The sequence below is a fragment of the Panulirus ornatus genome, chromosome 21 (assembly GCF_036320965.1).
Source record: "Panulirus ornatus isolate Po-2019 chromosome 21, ASM3632096v1, whole genome shotgun sequence".
NCBI classification, from domain to species: Eukaryota; Metazoa; Arthropoda; class Malacostraca; order Decapoda; family Palinuridae; genus Panulirus; species Panulirus ornatus.
This window is the reverse complement of record NC_092244.1, coordinates 16513056-16532627: the sequence shown is the minus strand read 5'-3', so window position 1 is coordinate 16532627 and position 19572 is coordinate 16513056.

The window sequence follows — 19572 nt, the reverse complement described above, 5'->3', positions numbered from 1 at the left end:
ACAGATGTATCACTTACCACAGTATACATAAAGCAAACGCTTGCTTGTGATCAGTTCTTTAACGTGACGTCTCACGTGTGTGTGTGTGTGTGTGTGTGTGTGTGCGTGTGTTTTGCGATATGCTCATTATCAGGTCCTAGCAGGGACGTGGTTCCTGATCTCTGATTCTCCACACCGTATCCTCAAACGCCCCTCTTGTCTCGGGCGTAACCCTCCAGCACCTTATTCATCGTTTACTATCGCGATATTTTTCTCATCGACCGCCGCAGTTTAAATGAAAGATGTTGCAACTGTCGTGCGGAAGGAACTAGGGATGTTGGTGCCGCTCCAATGACCCGTGGGTAGTTCATCTTTGCACGTGTCGGTACGAGTGTGTTCGTCCTGGTTTTGCGTAGCCGTATTGGAGAGCGTCCAGTGGAGTCGTGTTTCGTCTGCGGTCTCGAATATCAGTAGCTGTTGTGTGGAAATATATGTTGCCGTACACTGAGGGTGTGGCTTCCATCGTACCAACTCGACTCGTCTTTCTCTCGGTCCCCAACACATGACTTTCCCAATCTCCCCGCTTCTTACCATCTGCATTGCTTGTTGTCCCATTAAACCACTTTTCGCCATTGATAATTACCTCATTCGTCCAACTCGTTTGCGTTTTTTTTCTCTCTCTCGTTTTTGTCCATCTTCCTATATCCTTTATTCTTCTCTCTATCCTCTCACTGGTATATACTATCCTCTTCCCTCACCTCTCCTGCCTTGTCCTGTTACATCTTGTCGTCGTCTTCTCTTCCCTGTTTCTTTGCCACTGTCTGTTATATCTTGTCCTCTTCCTTCACCTCTCCTTTTGGCCTTCCCTCTTCCGCCCTGTATTCTTTTTCTTTTCATCCATCTCTCCACTACGTCCAGTCGACGTCACACCACCACCACCACCACCACCACCGTCCATCTTTCTTTAGCAGTGTCTCCAACAGCATTACCTCCCACCATTGTTACTGTTTATACTGTATTAATCACCACCGCCACCACCACAGTCACCGCCACCACCACAGACACCACCACCACCACAGACACCATCACCACCACAATCACCGCCACCACCACAGTCACCGCCACCACCACAGTCACCGCCACCACCACAGTCACCGCCACCACCACAGTCACCGCCACCACCACAGTCACCGCCACCACCACAGTCACCGCCACCACCACAGTCACCGCCACCACCACAGTCACCGCCACCACCACAGTCACCGCCACCACCACAGTCACCGCCACCACCACAGTCACCGCCACCACCACAGTCACCGCCACCACCACAGTCACCGCCACCACCACAGTCACCGCCACCACCACAGTCACCGCCACCACCACAGTCACCGCCACCACCACAGTCACCGCCACCACCACAGTCACCGCCACCACCACAGTCACCGCCACCACCACAGTCACCGCCACCACCACAGTCACCGCCACCACCACAGTCACCGCCACCACCACAGTCACCGCCACCACCACAGTCACCGCCACCACCACAGTCACCGCCACCACCACAGTCACCGCCACCACCACAGTCACCGCCACCACCACAGTCACCGCCACCACCACAGTCACCGCCACCACCACAGTCACCGCCACCACCACAGTCACCGCCACCACCACAGTCACCGCCACCACCACAGTCACCGCCACCACCACAGTCACCGCCACCACCACAGTCACCGCCACCACCACAGTCACCGCCACCACCACAGTCACCGCCACCACCACAGTCACCGCCACCACCACAGTCACCGCCACCACCACAGTCACCGCCACCACCACAGTCACCGCCACCACCACAGTCACCGCCACCACCACAGTCACCGCCACCACCACAGTCACCGCCACCACCACAGTCACCGCCACCACCACAGTCACCGCCACCACCACAGTCACCGCCACCACCACAGTCACCGCCACCACCACAGTCACCGCCACCACCACAGTCACCGCCACCACCACAGTCACCGCCACCACCACAGTCACCGCCACCACCACAGTCACCGCCACCACCACAGTCACCGCCACCACCACAGTCACCGCCACCACCACAGTCACCGCCACCACCACAGTCACCGCCACCACCACAGTCACCGCCACCACCACAGTCACCGCCACCACCACAGTCACCGCCACCACCACAGTCACCGCCACCACCACAGTCACCGCCACCACCACAGTCACCGCCACCACCACAGTCACCGCCACCACCACAGTCACCGCCACCACCACAGTCACCGCCACCACCACAGTCACCGCCACCACCACAGTCACCGCCACCACCACAGTCACCGCCACCACCACAGTCACCGCCACCACCACAGTCACCGCCACCACCACAGTCACCGCCACCACCACAGTCACCGCCACCACCACAGTCACCGCCACCACCACAGTCACCGCCACCACCACAGTCACCGCCACCACCACAGTCACCGCCACCACCACAGTCACCGCCACCACCACAGTCACCGCCACCACCACAGTCACCGCCACCACCACAGTCACCGCCACCACCACAGTCACCGCCACCACCACAGTCACCGCCACCACCACAGTCACCGCCACCACCACAGTCACCGCCACCACCACAGTCACCGCCACCACCACAGTCACCGCCACCACCACAGTCACCGCCACCACCACAGTCACCGCCACCACCACAGTCACCGCCACCACCACAGTCACCGCCACCACCACAGTCACCGCCACCACCACAGTCACCGCCACCACCACAGTCACCGCCACCACCACAGTCACCGCCACCACCACAGTCACCGCCACCACCACAGTCACCGCCACCACCACAGTCACCGCCACCACCACAGTCACCGCCACCACCACAGTCACCGCCACCACCACAGTCACCGCCACCACCACAGTCACCGCCACCACCACAGTCACCGCCACCACCACAGTCACCGCCACCACCACAGTCACCGCCACCACCACAGTCACCGCCACCACCACAGTCACCGCCACCACCACAGTCACCGCCACCACCACAGTCACCGCCACCACCACAGTCACCGCCACCACCACAGTCACCGCCACCACCACAGTCACCGCCACCACCACAGTCACCGCCACCACCACAGTCACCGCCACCACCACAGTCACCGCCACCACCACAGTCACCGCCACCACCACAGTCACCGCCACCACCACAGTCACCGCCACCACCACAGTCACCGCCACCACCACAGTCACCGCCACCACCACAGTCACCGCCACCACCACAGTCACCGCCACCACCACAGTCACCGCCACCACCACAGTCACCGCCACCACCACAGTCACCGCCACCACCACAGTCACCGCCACCACCACAGTCACCGCCACCACCACAGTCACCGCCACCACCACAGTCACCGCCACCACCACAGTCACCGCCACCACCACAGTCACCGCCACCACCACAGTCACCGCCACCACCACAGTCACCGCCACCACCACAGTCACCGCCACCACCACAGTCACCGCCACCACCACAGTCACCGCCACCACCACAGTCACCGCCACCACCACAGTCACCGCCACCACCACAGTCACCGCCACCACCACAGTCACCGCCACCACCACAGTCACCGCCACCACCACAGTCACCGCCACCACCACAGTCACCGCCACCACCACAGTCACCGCCACCACCACAGTCACCGCCACCACCACAGTCACCGCCACCACCACAGTCACCGCCACCACCACAGTCACCGCCACCACCACAGTCACCGCCACCACCACAGTCACCGCCACCACCACAGTCACCGCCACCACCACAGTCACCGCCACCACCACAGTCACCGCCACCACCACAGTCACCGCCACCACTTCAGCAGATTAGATAGTTTAGTCTTATTTAGTCGGGCGTTTAGAGTGACCCCGTTAGACAGTGAATAGTTTTGGCCGGGGAGAATGTGGTATTTATGCCCGTCTTAGCTTCTGTTGAAGCCACTAGACTCGTTCATGAACAGAGGATCGTCCCCGGGTCTCTGATTTCTTTCGTGTGTTTGATCCCACGACGGTGCAGCACTCTGACCACGACGGTACAGCCCTTGAACACGATGGTACGACCCTCAGATGTGATGCCCTTAGTTAAGGGTTTCAAGTCCAGGGTTACGCCATCACACCCAGTGTCGCACAGTTATGAAGCGAGTGGCCTTGCCATCGTACTCAAGGGCTGCAGTGTCGTTTTCAAGGACTGCACTCAAGGACTGCACACCTTTGTACTCAAAGTCCGTGCCGTCGGATGTAAGGGCCGTACTCCTTCTTGCTCAAAGGCCGTACCATCGTCCCCGAAGGAGCCATACCCTTGTTCTCAAGGGGGTCTTGAAAGCCAACGGGGACTTCGGATACGTTTTTCCTTCCGTCCTAGACGGAAATGATAACCCATGCCCCAGAAAGTTGGTCAGTCTTCGGTTTAGCGCCGTCCCCTCCACATCGGGTGGTTTTGGCACTGTTCCCCCGGACGCTGTAGCCCGGTAAACCTCACCTACAGCACGAGCTTCCCACGGCCCGAGGGGTCGTCGCCAGCCTGACCCCTGTACTATAGCTAGGGTGTGTGTGTGTGAGGTGTAAAAAGAAGGTGTGTGTGTGTGTGTGAGGTGTAAGAAGGTGTGTGTGTGTGTGTGTGTGTGTGAAGGACGTATTGGTATACTGGTAGGAGTGACAGTCCAGCCCCTCCTTCCGTGGCACACACACACACACACACACACACACACGTTTGTCGATCGTACTGGTACTTTTAACAACAACAACAACAATAGCAACAACAACAACAACCTCGTTATCGACGCCGTCAAGCAGCCACCGTCACCGCCTCCGCCCTCGACTTCGGCCACGGCCGCTTTCCAATAAACGACCCCCGGCACTCAATCCTCCGCAAATTAGCAATATTCATGTTCGTAATTACAAGTTAGAAAACAGACCCCCGAGTCCCTCGCATCAATTCACTCTTTTTTAATCGCCCTCAACCGTAAAAAGCAAAAATATGCCACAAGAAAATCTCTCTTCTAATCCCAAACCACACTTTAGAAGTTTGGGATTTTGTTCGGATCGGTCGGTGTGACCGGAGCTTCGGTTTCCCCGCTATCGATTTTTACTCCCGGTGTCGGAGGATTCTTCGCGTCCATTTCGTACGACCTCGTGCAATTAGTGTCCTGCCGCGTAGGATGTCTTCGCGTCGGACCGTCACTCGCATCAGTGGTGGACGCAGCGCGTAGCGGAAGTCGGGGCAGGCGGTTGGGGAGGCGGCTTAAGTAATGATAATTCCTCTCTTTGGTGACAATTCCGAGTGTGTGTATCGGAGGCCCCACAAACGTGGCAACAAAATAAAAGGAAAATTTTCCATTCTGCTTCAGGGATTTTGCCGAAGAGACGACAAAGCTGTAGGTGACGGCGCAGAAAACACCGCGCCAGGCCCCCCCGACAGACCTGTGAGAAAACTTTATTTTATATGTTTCCCTCTTGCCTCCCTCCCTCCCTCCCTCCCCCTCACTCCCATCCCTGCCCAGTCCTGGGCGTCCCCTCCTCCTTCTCCTCCTTCGTCGTCGTCGACTGCGGGAGCAAGACATTAGAAGATCTCGAAGATAGATCTGGGGACATGAGGGGGGGTTGGTGGGTGGAGAGAGGAGGAGGAGGGAGGAGGAGGAGGAGGAGGAGGAGGAGGAGGAGGAGGGAGGCATGAGAGCGGGGATAGATAGTTTGAGAATTTATGAGGATGGAGGGTGGGGAAGGGGTAAAGGGGGAGGGAGGAGGAGGCGAAGGCTGGGATCTTCAGGGGGGGGGGGGGGGGAGGAAGTGGGAAGAATAATGGCGAGGGTGGATGAAGGGCAGGCAGCTAGCTGAGAGGAGGAGCGAAGGGGAAGGAAGATGGCAAGTAGGTGCCATGACAGGGAGGTGTCAGAGAGGAAGGTGGAGGTGTCAGAGAGGAAGTGGAGGTGTCAGAGAGGAAGCGAAGGTGTCATAGAAGAAGTGAGGAAGATGGAGGTATCAGAGAGGAAGTGGAGGCGTCAGAGAGGAAGCGAAGGTGTCAGAGAAGAAGTGAGGAAGGTGGAGGTGTCAGAGAGGAAGGTAGAGGTGTCAGAGAGGAAGGTGAAGGAGTCAAAGAGGAAGCGAAGGTGTCAGAGAAGAAGTGAGGAGGTGGATGCGTCAGAGAGGAAGCGAAGGTGTCAAAGTAGAAGCGAAGGTGTCAGAGAGGAAGCGAAGGTGTCAGAGAGGAAGGTGGAGGTGTCAAAGAGGAAGCGAAGGTGTCAGAGAAGAAGTGAGGAAGGTGGAGGTGTCAGAGAGGAAGGGGAAGGTGTCAGAGAGGAAGCGAAGGTGTCAGAGAGGAAGGTGTAGGTGTCAAAGAGGAAGCGAAGGTGTCAGAGAAGAAGTGAGGAAGGTGGAGGTGTCAGAGAGGAAGGGGAAGGTGTCAGAGAGGAAGCGAAGGTGTCAGAGAGGAAGCGAAGGTGTCAGAGAGGAAGCGAAGGTGTCAGAGAGGAAGTAGAGATTGCCAGAGAGGAAGTGGCGTGTCTGAGAGATCTAGAGTTGCGGAAAAGACGAAGGTGTCGGGAGAGAGATGGACCATGTCAGAGAAGAGGTGGTGGGTATCAGAGGTGACGTGTGTGTCAAGGATGAGGTGCAGGGTGTCACAAAGTGATTTAGGGTGTAACAGAATGGAGAGATGGGTGGCGTAGAAAACATGACAGGTGTCGGAGAGGTCATGAAGGTTGTCATACAGAAGTGAAGAAGTGTGCGGGTAAAAGCCATTGGGTGTCAAGGGTGGGGATAGAGTCTTCGCCCTCTGGAGAGAAGTACCACACCTCCTGTTTTAGAGCCGCTGTTCTTCATGATCTGTGTGTGTTTTGTCTTGTCCGCGTTATGAGAGGTTTGTTTACGGATGATGATGTCAATGTTTGTGGATGTATGTGATCCTTGGTGTGTTCGGTTTTTGTTTGTTTGGATGGTAGCATGTGTTTGTATAAATGATTTGTCTGTGTTTGATCAGATAATAGATTGGAAACTGTTGTTTTGTGTGTGTGTGTGTGTGTGTGTGTGTGTGTGTGTGTGTGTGTGTGTGTGTGTGTGTGTGTGTGCGCGCACTTTACCTATTTGTATAGTATGGAGAGAGACTTTTACACTTGTAGAGTCACGTATATACGAGCGGCCTGGAGCTGAGCGAATAGGTTCGAATCCTGGTTACGGCAGTCGGCCCACAGTCAACCCAGTTCTTCATCCTCCCCATAGGGTTAGTCGATGAAATGGGTAAATGGCTAAGGCTAGGGCAGCTAATATGAAAAAAAAACTCTGACTACATTTTGCCACTAGGCAAGTCTAGCACGTAGCTCTCACCGCAGAAAAATATAGAGTTAAGAATAAAGCGATGTATGAGAAACTTGTTACCGAGTGCTATGTGCTTGATGGAGAGTTACCGAGTGCTATGTGCCTGATGGAGAGTTACCGAGTGCTATGTGCCTGATGGAGAGTTACCGAGTGCTATGTGCCTGATGGAGAGTTACCGAGTGCTATGTGCCTGATGGAGTGCTATGTGCCTGATGGAGAGTTACCGAGTGCTATGTGCCTGATGGAGAGTTTGTATCTGTGGAATGAATGCCAGGAACCCAAGTGTCCATGTGAGGCAGGAAGAAAAGAAAATCAGGAAGGGGAACACAACAGCCACTATTGATGCTGGTTTACCACACCGCCGTCACTGACCATTCCAGCACCAGGTGGTTGTGCCTCCTTGCTCTGTGGTTCCCTGCCACCTACTGTCTGTAATTACCTGTTTGCAATGACATATTTGTGCTGTGCCGCAGAGGGGGAACCCCATCTCTTGAACGTGTTCTCTGCTATCATACAGTATTTGAAACATCTTTATGCTGTCTGCATGTATTGTTTCGTCATTCATTTTGTTTCATTTACCCGACATTTATTGTGCTGTGCAGCTACTTCTACGAAGAATATATTTTTAAAGGTTTCTTGCTTAATTTCATAATATGTCTCCTTGTTGTTCTATCTATAGGTCTATCGTAGAACTGCTGGCTGTGTGTGTGTGTGTGTGTGTGTGTGTGTGTGTGTGTGTGTGTGTGTAATTACTTATTTGTGCTGTAGAGAGAGGAAGTTTTACACTTATGGGTCCTCATCTGAACATTCTAACTATATTACAGCTTTTTAGATTCATGTATGTTGTCTCTATTAACCATATGTAAAGTCATTTTACTCTATATATCCACCACTTTTAATATTAGATTTTTTCTTCTCAATTTTTTAAACAAGTTTCTTGCATGATTTCGTAATATGTCGTACAGTTATCATCTCCGTACATCTCTCGAAGAACTGTTCGCTGTCTACGTCATCAATTTTTTTGACGACCTGCGAGTTGTCACCCTTCGCTCTTCTCTCTTCCAAGGTTGACAAACTTAAGGCCTCTAGCCTTTCCTTGTAGCTTAACTCTATCAATTTTGGTATTATATTTGTTCCGCTCCTTTGGACCTTTTCTATTTGCTCTTTGTGCTTTTCTAAGTGCATTGACCAGACGTGAGGAACATATTCTAGTTGTCGCATTTATATGATAATGTGAACATCTATTCGAATATTTCCTTGTCAGTGAACTTCAAATTCATGTTTGATATTTGTTGATGGACTAGTTAGTCTCCTTCACAGTTCTGGAGAAGTGGGTCTCCGCTGGCAGGTTCACACACACACACACACACACACACACACACACACACACACACACATAGTTCCCTGCTGCTTACTTCCCTCCAGGATATAATCACATCGAGCTTCGCTCTTCCTTCGCCGCGACCCATCCTCGTTACATTCACTCTGGTTGAACTCCTTCAACCGCCATGCATCACACCAACTTTGGACACTGTCGAGGTATCCTTTTGTATGATGATGCGGTCCTCCACGCTTATCACTTCCCTCATGACCTTGGCATCATCTGCGGACATGTTCTGGCAGGAGTCCATCCCTTCAGGCAAGTCATTTGCATAAGAAGAGTAGATGGGTCCAGAGCACAACCCTGTGGCACTCCGCTGGTCACCTTGTCTCATATTGAGGGAAGACTCCTCTAACCTGCGTTGCTTGTACGCTTGCACTAAGGTGGAAAAAAAAAAGAAAAATCCATTGAAGTATTTCTTTTATTTCTGCTGCCCGCTTATCCAGCTTCTTGGTAGGTATTCAGCGTGGGACATTGTCAAATGCTTTCTGGTAGACATAATACAAACAATCCACCGAGCATTTTCTTTTGTCTAATCGGAACTCACTCTCTCGAAGTAATCTAAGAGGATTTTTACACATGACCTTTCCCTGAAGCCGTGTTGTCTCTCGCTTAGGTAGTTTCTTCTCTGTAGAAAGCCATCCATTTTCTTTTTCTGATTATCTTTTCTAGTGACTTGCATACCAAACGCGCCATGGAGTCTGGTCTGTAGTTAAGTGCCTTTTCCCGTTGCCTTTTCGCGTAAGTGGGTCTGACGTTTGCCCCTTTTCCACTCCTTCGCCACTTTGCCTTTCTCTTGCGACATCTTGAATAGTAGTTTTTCAAGAGGTTTGTCTAATTCGTCCGCACACATCTTCAACACATATGGTGAAGATTCATCAGGACCTTGAGCCTTGCATGGGTCAAGACTCATTTAGTATTCTGTTGATTGTCTTTTCTAGATATCTCCATGTTTTCCAAAAACCGTCTCTCCATTCGATCTCATTGCTAATTGATTTAGAGTTTCCTCCGCTGTGAAAACGCTACCGAGCTCTCCATATAGCTCTCCACATCTCATTACATCCTCCTCCATAACTTTTCCCCTCTGAATCCTTAAGCCTGATTAGTCGCTCTTTAACAGAAAAAAAATTACTCTTGATGAATTTATAGAATCGTCCTGGATTTACTCCTAACTTGGTCAAAATATTCTTTTTAGAAAAAAAAAATCTTTGGTCTTCCTTTGTCTTCCTTTGTTATCTTGCAGTACTTTTCTGTTATTCTCGCATACACTTAAGACATAATGGTTGACTGGTGTACCATCTGTATCTTCGTCACAGCTCCCGTCAAAGCTCCTCTTGCGTTTTGATATTATTTACTGAACCGTCCCTTCCTCGTTCCTCGCCATTCCTCTGTATATGAAGTTAGAGGTACCCACGTCCATACTCCATTTTCAGTTTCACAGTCTCTCCCCACAATGCCCAGGTTCCTGCCCACTGAGATACGTGTGTGTGTGTGTGTGTGTGTGTGTGTGTTTTATGGGGAGAGAGTTTTACACTCGTGTTGTCCCGTCTCTTGACCCTATTAATATGTCCCAGTGCATTCACTCCTGTTTGTCCGCTTACACACACACACACACACACACACACACACACACACACACACACACAGCCTAAGTCAGGTACCCTTTTATCAACCAGCTCTTATAGGAGAATGAACGCCAGAGTTGGATGTAGTTCGACTGCCGTGTCCTGGATTCGAACCCATGTGGGCCCGACCCCGGGCGCGCCGGTGAGTGCCTTACAGTCAGAAAACTCAGACCACTACACCACGGGGATTTTGTGTGTGTGTGTGTGTGTGTGTGTGTGTGTGTGTGTGTGTGTGTGTGTGTGTGTGTGTTTACCTGCATATGTGCAATTTGGACACACACACACACACACACACACACACACACACACACACACATCAAATATAATTCGTTTGCAAAATAGCTATACATGTATATACGTAAGCCTGTTACTCTCCACGAGACGTTGACTCAAACATTATGTTATTACTCTTTTTCAAAACAAGACCCAAATTGGCACATCAAAGGGAGACTCTCTGTGGAAAATGTAAAAAATATAATGTCCGTATGTTCTGTCCTTTGTCGCTGCGCCCTGCAAGAAACTCGAGGATTAAATTCTTTAATTAATCTGTTGACGATCTGTAATTAATGACTTTTTAATTACAAACGGCCTCCAGGAGGGGATCAGTGACGCGGTTAACCCAAGGCGAGGCCAGGTCCTGACAAAACCGGCCCGGGAGAAAGCGATACCTTAAGGAGGATTATCGTGTGGTCTGTCACCGGGATTCTCGCCCCTTAAGCTATGGGGCGTTTGACAGGATCCTCCCTCTTGTAATTTTACGAGTGACGGGTTTTATCCGGCTAATTTTTTCCCTTTTGGTGATTATCACAGCGAAAAAGGTCACATTTAAAGTGCTTATACTTTTTCATTATATGATACTTGTAGAAAAATTATGAATCTCTGTGTCATACTTTCGAAAAATGTCAAAAGAAATATTTTCACAGACTTTCACATTCTTCTTCTTCTTCTTCTTTTTCTTTTTCTTCTTCTTCTTCTTCTCTTGGTACAACCATTGTATGTTTTTTCTCCTGATATGAAAATAGTATACTTTCTTCTCTTGGGATAACCATAGTATACTTTCTTCTTCTGGTATAACCATAGTATACATTCTTAGCTTTCTTTTCCTAGTATAACCATAGAATACTTTCTTCTCTTTGTATAACCATAGTATACTTTCTTCTATTTCTTCTGGTATAACCACAGTATACTTTTCTGGTATAACCATAGTATACTTTCTTCACTTTCTTCTGGTATAACCATAGTATACTTTCTTCACTTTCTTCTGGTATAACCATAGTATACTTTCTTCTTGTAGCACAACCATGGCACATTCCTGTTAGTACAAACGTAGTACACTTACATCTAGTGGTGCGACCTTAGCACACTTAATCATCTGGAACAACCATAGAGCAGTTTCTCCAGGTCATTGTTACATTGTGATGACATTATTTGATGTTATGATTTAACATGCATGTTATCCCTTATCCTATTGTTTGCATATGATTCTTTCTTATTGTCTCTTTGCTTTTCCTCGCCTTACCGAGGTAGCGTCAGGAACAAGCGAACGATCAATTGCCTCATTTGCATACAGTCGCTCTCTACCTGTCATGCATATTGCAGTTTAACCATGGCTTACATCCACAGCCAAGCCCAGTAACCATTTCATATGCCGTGGTTCAGAACGTCGACCCCGATATACCACCTCGATCGAACTTATTCCATCCCATGCACGCCTCTCACGCTCTAGAGTGGTCAGGCCCCCTATACTCCAGAGTCTCTTTCACTCCTTCCTTTCATTTCTTTTCTCTGTCTCCCTCCCCCTCGCTTCCTTCACCTTTGACATGTTGATATTTTTCGTCAGTTTTTTCTTCCCTCATCCTCTCTATACATCCAAACCATTGCATCACACCTTAGTCAGCTTTCTACCACATTTCACCACTTACATTGTCATTTCGAACGCGATCAACGCGTCTCACTCGACATATCATCCTCAGGCGTTTCGTTTCCATCGCGTTCTCTCTCTCTTCCATTCTTTTGCATTCAGGGTTCAAGACTCGCATCAGTGCTACACACGCAGGGACTGCTATACCTTCAAACATGCCCATCATTACCTTACCAGACCCTGAAATCTCCTTCCACACGGATCTTGAAGCACCTTAGAACTTAGTCCTTCTCTTTCATCCCATGACTCGCTAAAGCCCCTGTGCTACCGCGTATATATACGTATACACCCAGAGTAATGACATTTAATCATATCCTTAGAGGCGTCATTGTTATTATGTGCATAATCGATATAAATTCTACCGAAAATTCCATGTGAAGTGCGGCATTTGTTCGATAATTAATCTTATGTTAATGTGTGTACAGCGAGTTTTCTGAAAACACGTAGGTAGTTTTCTTTTCCTTTATGCTTAGGGATGATATATATTATTATTATATATATATATATATATATATATATATATATATATATATATATATATATATATATATATATATATATATATATATATTATTATATATATATATATATATTATTATATATATATATATATTATTAGGTACAGTAGGGTTGAGGGTCAAGTCAATTGGGAGGTGAGTTTGAATGGAGAAAAACTGGAGGAAGTGAAGTGTTTTAGATATCTGGGAGTGGATCTGGCAGCGGATGGAACCATGGAAGCGGAAGTGGATCATAGGGTGGGGGAGGGGGCGAAAATCCTGGGGGCCTTGAAGAATGTGTGGAAGTCGAGAACATTATCTCGGAAAGCAAAAATGGGTATGTTTGAAGGAATAGTGGTTCCAACAATGCTGTATGGTTGCGAGGCGTGGGCTATGGATAGAGTTGTGCGCAGGAGGATGGATGTGCTGGAAATGAGATGTTTGAGGACAATGTGTGGTGTGAGGTGGTTTGATCGAGTGAGTAACGTAAGGGTAAGAGAGATGTGTGGAAATAAAAAGAGCGTGGTTGAGAGAGCAGAAGAGGGTGTTTTGAAGTGGTTTGGGCACATGGAGAGGATGAGTGAGGAAAGATTGACCAAGAGGATATATGTGTCGGAGGTGGAGGGAACAAGGAGAAGAGGGAGACCAAATTGGAGGTGGAAAGATGGAGTGAGAAAGATTTTGTGTGATCGGGGCCTGAACATGCAGGAGGGTGAAAGGAGGGCAAGGAATAGAGTGAATTGGAGCGATGTGGTATACCGGGGTTGACGTGCTGTCAGTGGATTGAAGCAGGGCATGTGAAGCGTCTGGGGTAGACCATGGAGAGCTGTGTAGGTATGTATATTTGCGTGTGTGGACGTATGTATATACATGTGTATGGGGGGGGGGGGGTTGGGCCATTTCTTTCGTCTGTTTCCTTGCGCTACCTCGCAAACGCGGGAGACAGCGACAAAGTATAATAAAAAAAAAAAAAAAAAAAAAAAAATATATATATATATATATATATATATATATATATATATATATATATATATATATATATATATATATATATATATATATATATATATATTTAAGCGGACAATAAAGGGATCAGCTGACAATATCGCAGCGCCCTGTACCGCGCCATCGTGGAAGATAATCATGCTGGCGAAGAAGTCAGTTCTACTCGAGGTGGGTGAGGTTCCTCCCCTCGCACGTACTTACGACGGTGTAATCGTTGACGGTGGATTCCTTCCTCGTTCACGTACGATGCAGCCAACACTTGACTTCCTCCACGTTGGACGACAGTGCGTCGTCCTTGCGATCATCTTTACCTGGTATGGGATCAATACTCCCCAAGAGGCATCAAAGGAAATACGCGAAGCCAGAGTGCCGAAGGAATCCTAGGAAGAACGAGTGAGCGGGTTCTGCAAGAAATTCATCTTCGCCCGAAGGAAACTGGGAGAGATATTTCAGGGTGAGTCTTCAAACCAATCTGCTGAACTGCTGGCATTTCCATCGAACGTAGCGGAGGAAAGCCAGCACTGTCTCTTGTTATCATGGATTGTGCCTCACTTCGGCTGAACGTGTTGTGCGTGTTGGCTCCGGAGGTGAGGATGACTGAACACTCGCCATTCATAGAGAAGCATATGATTGTTATGCATCTCCTTAATCCCTTTCTTGAACGTCTTTCTCTCCGTGTTCATACGGGAGCTACTGACGACGTGTTCCTCATTCTCTTGAGACGATGTATATGTAGACGATATATATATATATATATATATATATATATATATATATATATATATATATATATATATACTATAGTGGTGCCGCAATACAGCGGTTACCACGCTCGCCCGTAAAGCGAGAGAACCCGGCTTCGACTCCGGATACGGTGAAGCCTCCGGCAGGTTTCGTAATATTTACAGTTGCTAAATCCTGGCTGGACTAAGATCTACAACTAATTAATCCCAGCATGAACTAGGACAACGAGGGCGTTTACACTCGGTGAGCCCTAACACTGTACTATGGATCCCATTAGACAGTGAAAAAGCATCATCCGTTGTTGCACGTCAGTCCTCTCTCTCTCTCTCTCTCTCTCTCTCTCTCTCTCTCTCTCTCTCTCTCTCTCTCTGGAGTGACATCAGTGTTCCATGGCTCATCAGGTAATGACACCGCACACGGAGTGATGAACGAAGGGTTTAGACAACTATGGTAGGGAAACTTACAAAAAAATATATTCATTCAGAATTTACAGAAACACTCACGAAGGGTTTTTCGGTGCTCACCTTCCAGGCTTTGGTGCGCACCTTCCAAGCTTTGGTGCGCACCTTTCAGGCCTTGGTGCGCACCTTCCAAGCTTTGGCGCGCACCTTCCAGGATTTGGTGCGCACCTTCCAAGCTTTGGTGCGCACCTTCCAGGCTTTGGTGCGCACCTTCCAAGATTTGGTGCGCACCTTCCAGGATTTGGTACTCACCTTCCAAGCTTTGGTGCGCACCTTCCAGGCTTTGGTGCGCACCTTCCAAGCTTTGGCGCGCACCTTCCAGGATTTGGTGCGCATCTTCCAAGCTTTGGTGCGCACCTTCCAGGCTTTGGTGCGCACCTTCCAAGCTTTGGTGCGCACCTTCCAGGATTTGGTGCGCACCTTCCAAGCTTTGGTGCGCACCTTCCAGGCTTTGGTGCGCACCTTCCAAGCTTTGGCGCACACCCTCCAAGCTTTGGTACTCACCTTCCAGGCTTTGGTGCGCACCTTCAAGGCTTTTTTGCGCACCTTCCAGGCTTTGGTGCGCACCTTCCAAGCTTTGGTGCGCACCTTCCAAGCTTTGGTTAGCACCTTCCAAGCATTGTTGCGTACTTTCCAGGCTTTGGTGCGCACCTTCCAAGCTTTGGTGCTCTCCTTCCAAGCTTTGGTGCTCACCTTCCATTCTGTGGTGCGCATTTTCCAGGCTTTGGTGCGCACCTTCCAGGCTTTGGTGCGCACCTTCCAAGCATTGGTGTGCACCTTCCAGGCTTTGATGCGCACCTTCCAAGCATTGATGCGCACCTTCCAAGCTTTGGTGCGCACCTTCCAAGCTTTGGTGCGCACTTTCCAGGCTTTGGTGCGCACCTTCCAGGCTTTGGTGCGCACCTTCCAGGCTATGGTGCACACCTTCCTGGCTATGGTGCACACCTTCCAAGCTTTGGAAGTTGATGAATTAACTATCATCGAGTCATTCATATGTCGGCTTTATGATCTCCTAATAGAGAACTGTTGAGGTTTCTGTCCTTCAGTCGAGCATGTCCAGGTCAGAAGAGCCAGGGTGTCCAGCCTATTCCGCCAGTTCGTGGGGTCACACCGCGAGTGAAAAGTCACCTTTGGCGAGGCTGTATCTTCGGCAGTATCAGTCTCGTCAAAGAACTTTCACTCCGACGGAGTCCATCATTTCGTTGCTTCTGTAAATAGCGCGGCTTTGGAGCTCCTGGAAAAGGGGTTCCCGGAGCATTTATAGATGAATCTATGTAAAGTGTGTGATTTGATTTTTGGCACATGAGCGGCTCATTTACTGTACACTCCTTCCCCTCCTGTGGACAGTGTCGCAAAAGCGGATTCATAGTGCACAAAAGCTATGTCCATGGACGACGGGCTTACATTATAAGTTACGTCATTCCTCCTCATCTAATGTTAACTTCGTTTTTTCTCACGTTTTCCGTATTCAACGGATTATTTTCACTTTATTTCGACCTTGTCTCTCCTTCCTTCCTACCCCGTGTCTTCACCACGGCTCTGCTGCTGCTTCCTCCCGTCCATCACTCCCAACCATCGACCGCTACTTTAACCCTCAATCTCCTTCCACTAATCTTTCTTTCATCTCTCTCTCTCTCTCTCTCTCTCTCTCTCTCTCTCTCTCTCTCTCTCTCTCTCTCTCTCTCTCTCGTAGCCTCCTGTGAATGAATCCCTTCGTGTTTCACGTATCCCGTATATCTTCTATCTGTTTACCTCTTGTGAAGCGGTTTCTACGTTGCACAGGTGTGAATCACGAGAAGAAATATGTTCAGTACGAGAAAGAGAAGTATCAGAGTGAGGAGAGAAGCAGAAAAACCAAAGGAAAGTAAGTTTAGAAAAAAAAAAAAAAGGAAGGACTTATGCCAAACTCTCTCATATGTTGTGAAGATGCCAAGATGAAAGTTTTACCAAATTCGTGAGAAAGAAGGACGTAGGAAAGATGGCCGCTAGACCTTGCACCACAAAAGCCACGTTGGTAATCAGAAAGAAGGGAATAGGGTTCTTAAGCGCTTGAGAAAGTGAGAGTTAAGGAGGGTTTTAAAGACTTCGGAGACAGCGGTAGTGAGAGGAAAGGGGTGATGATAGATGGAAAGGTGAGACTGGTTTTATTTCATTAGGATGGGCTGCCCCAAGTCACGCTTCTGCGAGTGAGTGTTTGACGGAGAGGAAATAGGCAAGCATGTATCAGTTATTTAGCCATCTGGTCTATGAAGATTTGTCTAGTTGAAACCGGAAAGATGCTCTGAAGGAGCATTCTGAGGAAAATACAGGAGAGAACATAAGTTCAGTTGGAGGACTTGGAGAAGTGAAGTCATCCAAAGTAGAATTAGAGAAGAATAAGGTGCCGAGAAAAGCGGCTGGAAAGTTGGCTAAAGATTGATGAGGTTGGAAGATGGAAAGGAAAGGTTGAACTGAACTTACTTTTGATTTAAGACAACTAAGAGTTAACAGTAGATAAAGAAAACACAGAAACACATTAATTTTTTCTATGAAGCTGTGCCTGACTTTACAAAGGAAACTTTGCTATGATTCTGAGCAGAAATGAACGCGGAGAGGGATTCTGAGGAGGAAAAATTTCATGCCAAGTTTCGTTTTGTCCCTGATGCGACAGGCATCTGTGCAGGAGCGATCAAGCCATGATTTTGGGGGAGAAAGATCTGGTAGGAGATGGACGTGCGCATTCAAAGCCAAAATAACCTCCGCTACGCGTGCAGCACAGCTGGAGGCATTCCAAACACCGAATGAATTACCCACCCCAATCATAGTCCGTAAACAAGCTGCACAAGGATGATCGCCGAGGTTTCCCAAAGTTCAGGAGTTGGCTTAACAAGGGAACTGTAGGGATGGACGAACCCAATTTGAAGCGATGGCGATGAACATATGGTCGGAAGACCCTGGGAGGACAGAAACGCTTGAGTCTGGTGGCTTCAGAGTTTAAAGACTCGATATCCAAAAGGCGAGCAATCACTGTTTGTAGTACTGCAGTAAGAACAATGCCTTCCTTGCGGTAGAAAATTATGGTAAAGATTGAAGTTGGCGATTTAATAGCTTAGATGCGTTTGAGATGGAAGAAGTTCAAGGAAGAGATAAAATAGATAGTTGGATTTGGTACCGTGAATGCTGCAGAAGTGAACAGAGAAAGGGGCAAGTGTAGATGCATTGGTAGAAGAAGACATGAAGTGGGTCCCAGTTCATTGGCATCATTTAAGCAGGACTTGGAAAATCATCCAGCCTCCCTCGACCAGTGGCGCTGTTCTATATCGATGCCGGAGGATCGTGTGACTGGTGTACTGCCACGGGTGGAACTACTAGGGTGGAGAATTGCGTGCCAGTTACGTGTTGTCAAGTGTTGTGTGAGAGATGGAGAGAGAGAGAGAGTGTGTGTGTGCAGGGTCGTTAATTAGATGGCAGCAAACCTCGTTAACATTCGTTCGTTGCCTGCCGTATAATGATACTGGTGTCGTTAACTGCGACCACCGTTATTTCTTATCAACCCTGAATCATAATACCCTTCTACAGGTTCCTGTATTCTCAGTATCATTAGCAAGTCATTTTGATTCATGATTATGCTCACCGATTTTTGTAGCTTGTTCCTATACTTTTTTATTTTCATTCTTTTTCATGCACCTATTTTTTATTTTATTTTTGACTCTCCTCCCCTCCCCTTTTTTTAAGAATCTCTCTCTCTCTCTCTCTCTCTCTCTCTCTCTCTCTCTCTCTCTCTCTCTCTCTCTCTCTCTCTCTCTCTCTCTCACCTTGATTTAGTTTGTCCCTTTGCTGAAGGCGACACCACTGCCTTTGTCTTGTTTGACTGTATGTTCCTATCTGTCCTTTTTTTGGTTGTTTTTTTTTTCCCTGTCTTCGCATGTTCATCGTCTGTTTTATATTTCCTTCGACATTATCCAATATCATTTTCCCCTCCCTCGTCCTCAGTGTATGGTGCGAGTTCCTGTGTCGCCCTCCTTCAGTTCTGCCCCCTCCCCCCCCCCCCTCTCGCACCATCATCTACGTGTATCCTTCATCTCATGAGTCTGCCCCCCCCCCTTCCCCTCCCTCCCCCGTTCGTCGTTCACCCCCCCACCCCTCCCTCTTTATGATGTGTTTCCCCTCTTCATCATACCTTTGTGTGATAGAGTGTTTGCTGCCCTCTCCATTTACGTCCTCACCTGTCCAGCAGTGAACCCTCCATAATACTCCGTGTCCCTACGGTGTCTCCTGATCACTGTCTCCTCTTTTATTAACCAGGGGCGCCTCCTAACTCCCCTAACCCCCGCCTCCTCTCCCTTTCTCCTCCTCCTCCTCAACCCCCGCCTCCTCTCCCTTTCTCCTCCTCCTCCTCCTCCACTATCGTGTGAGTAAAATCTTTCTCTTGTTTTCCTCTCTCTCTCTCTCTGTCTCTCTCGCTTCCCCCCCATTCTCCACTTCTATCATTCTCAATATCCTCCTCTATTTCCTCTGTTAACTCTTTCTTTCCCCCCACTTTTCTCTCTCTTGCTCTTCCTCGTATAGGGATGTATTTTACTGTGATGTTTTATATTTTTTTTTT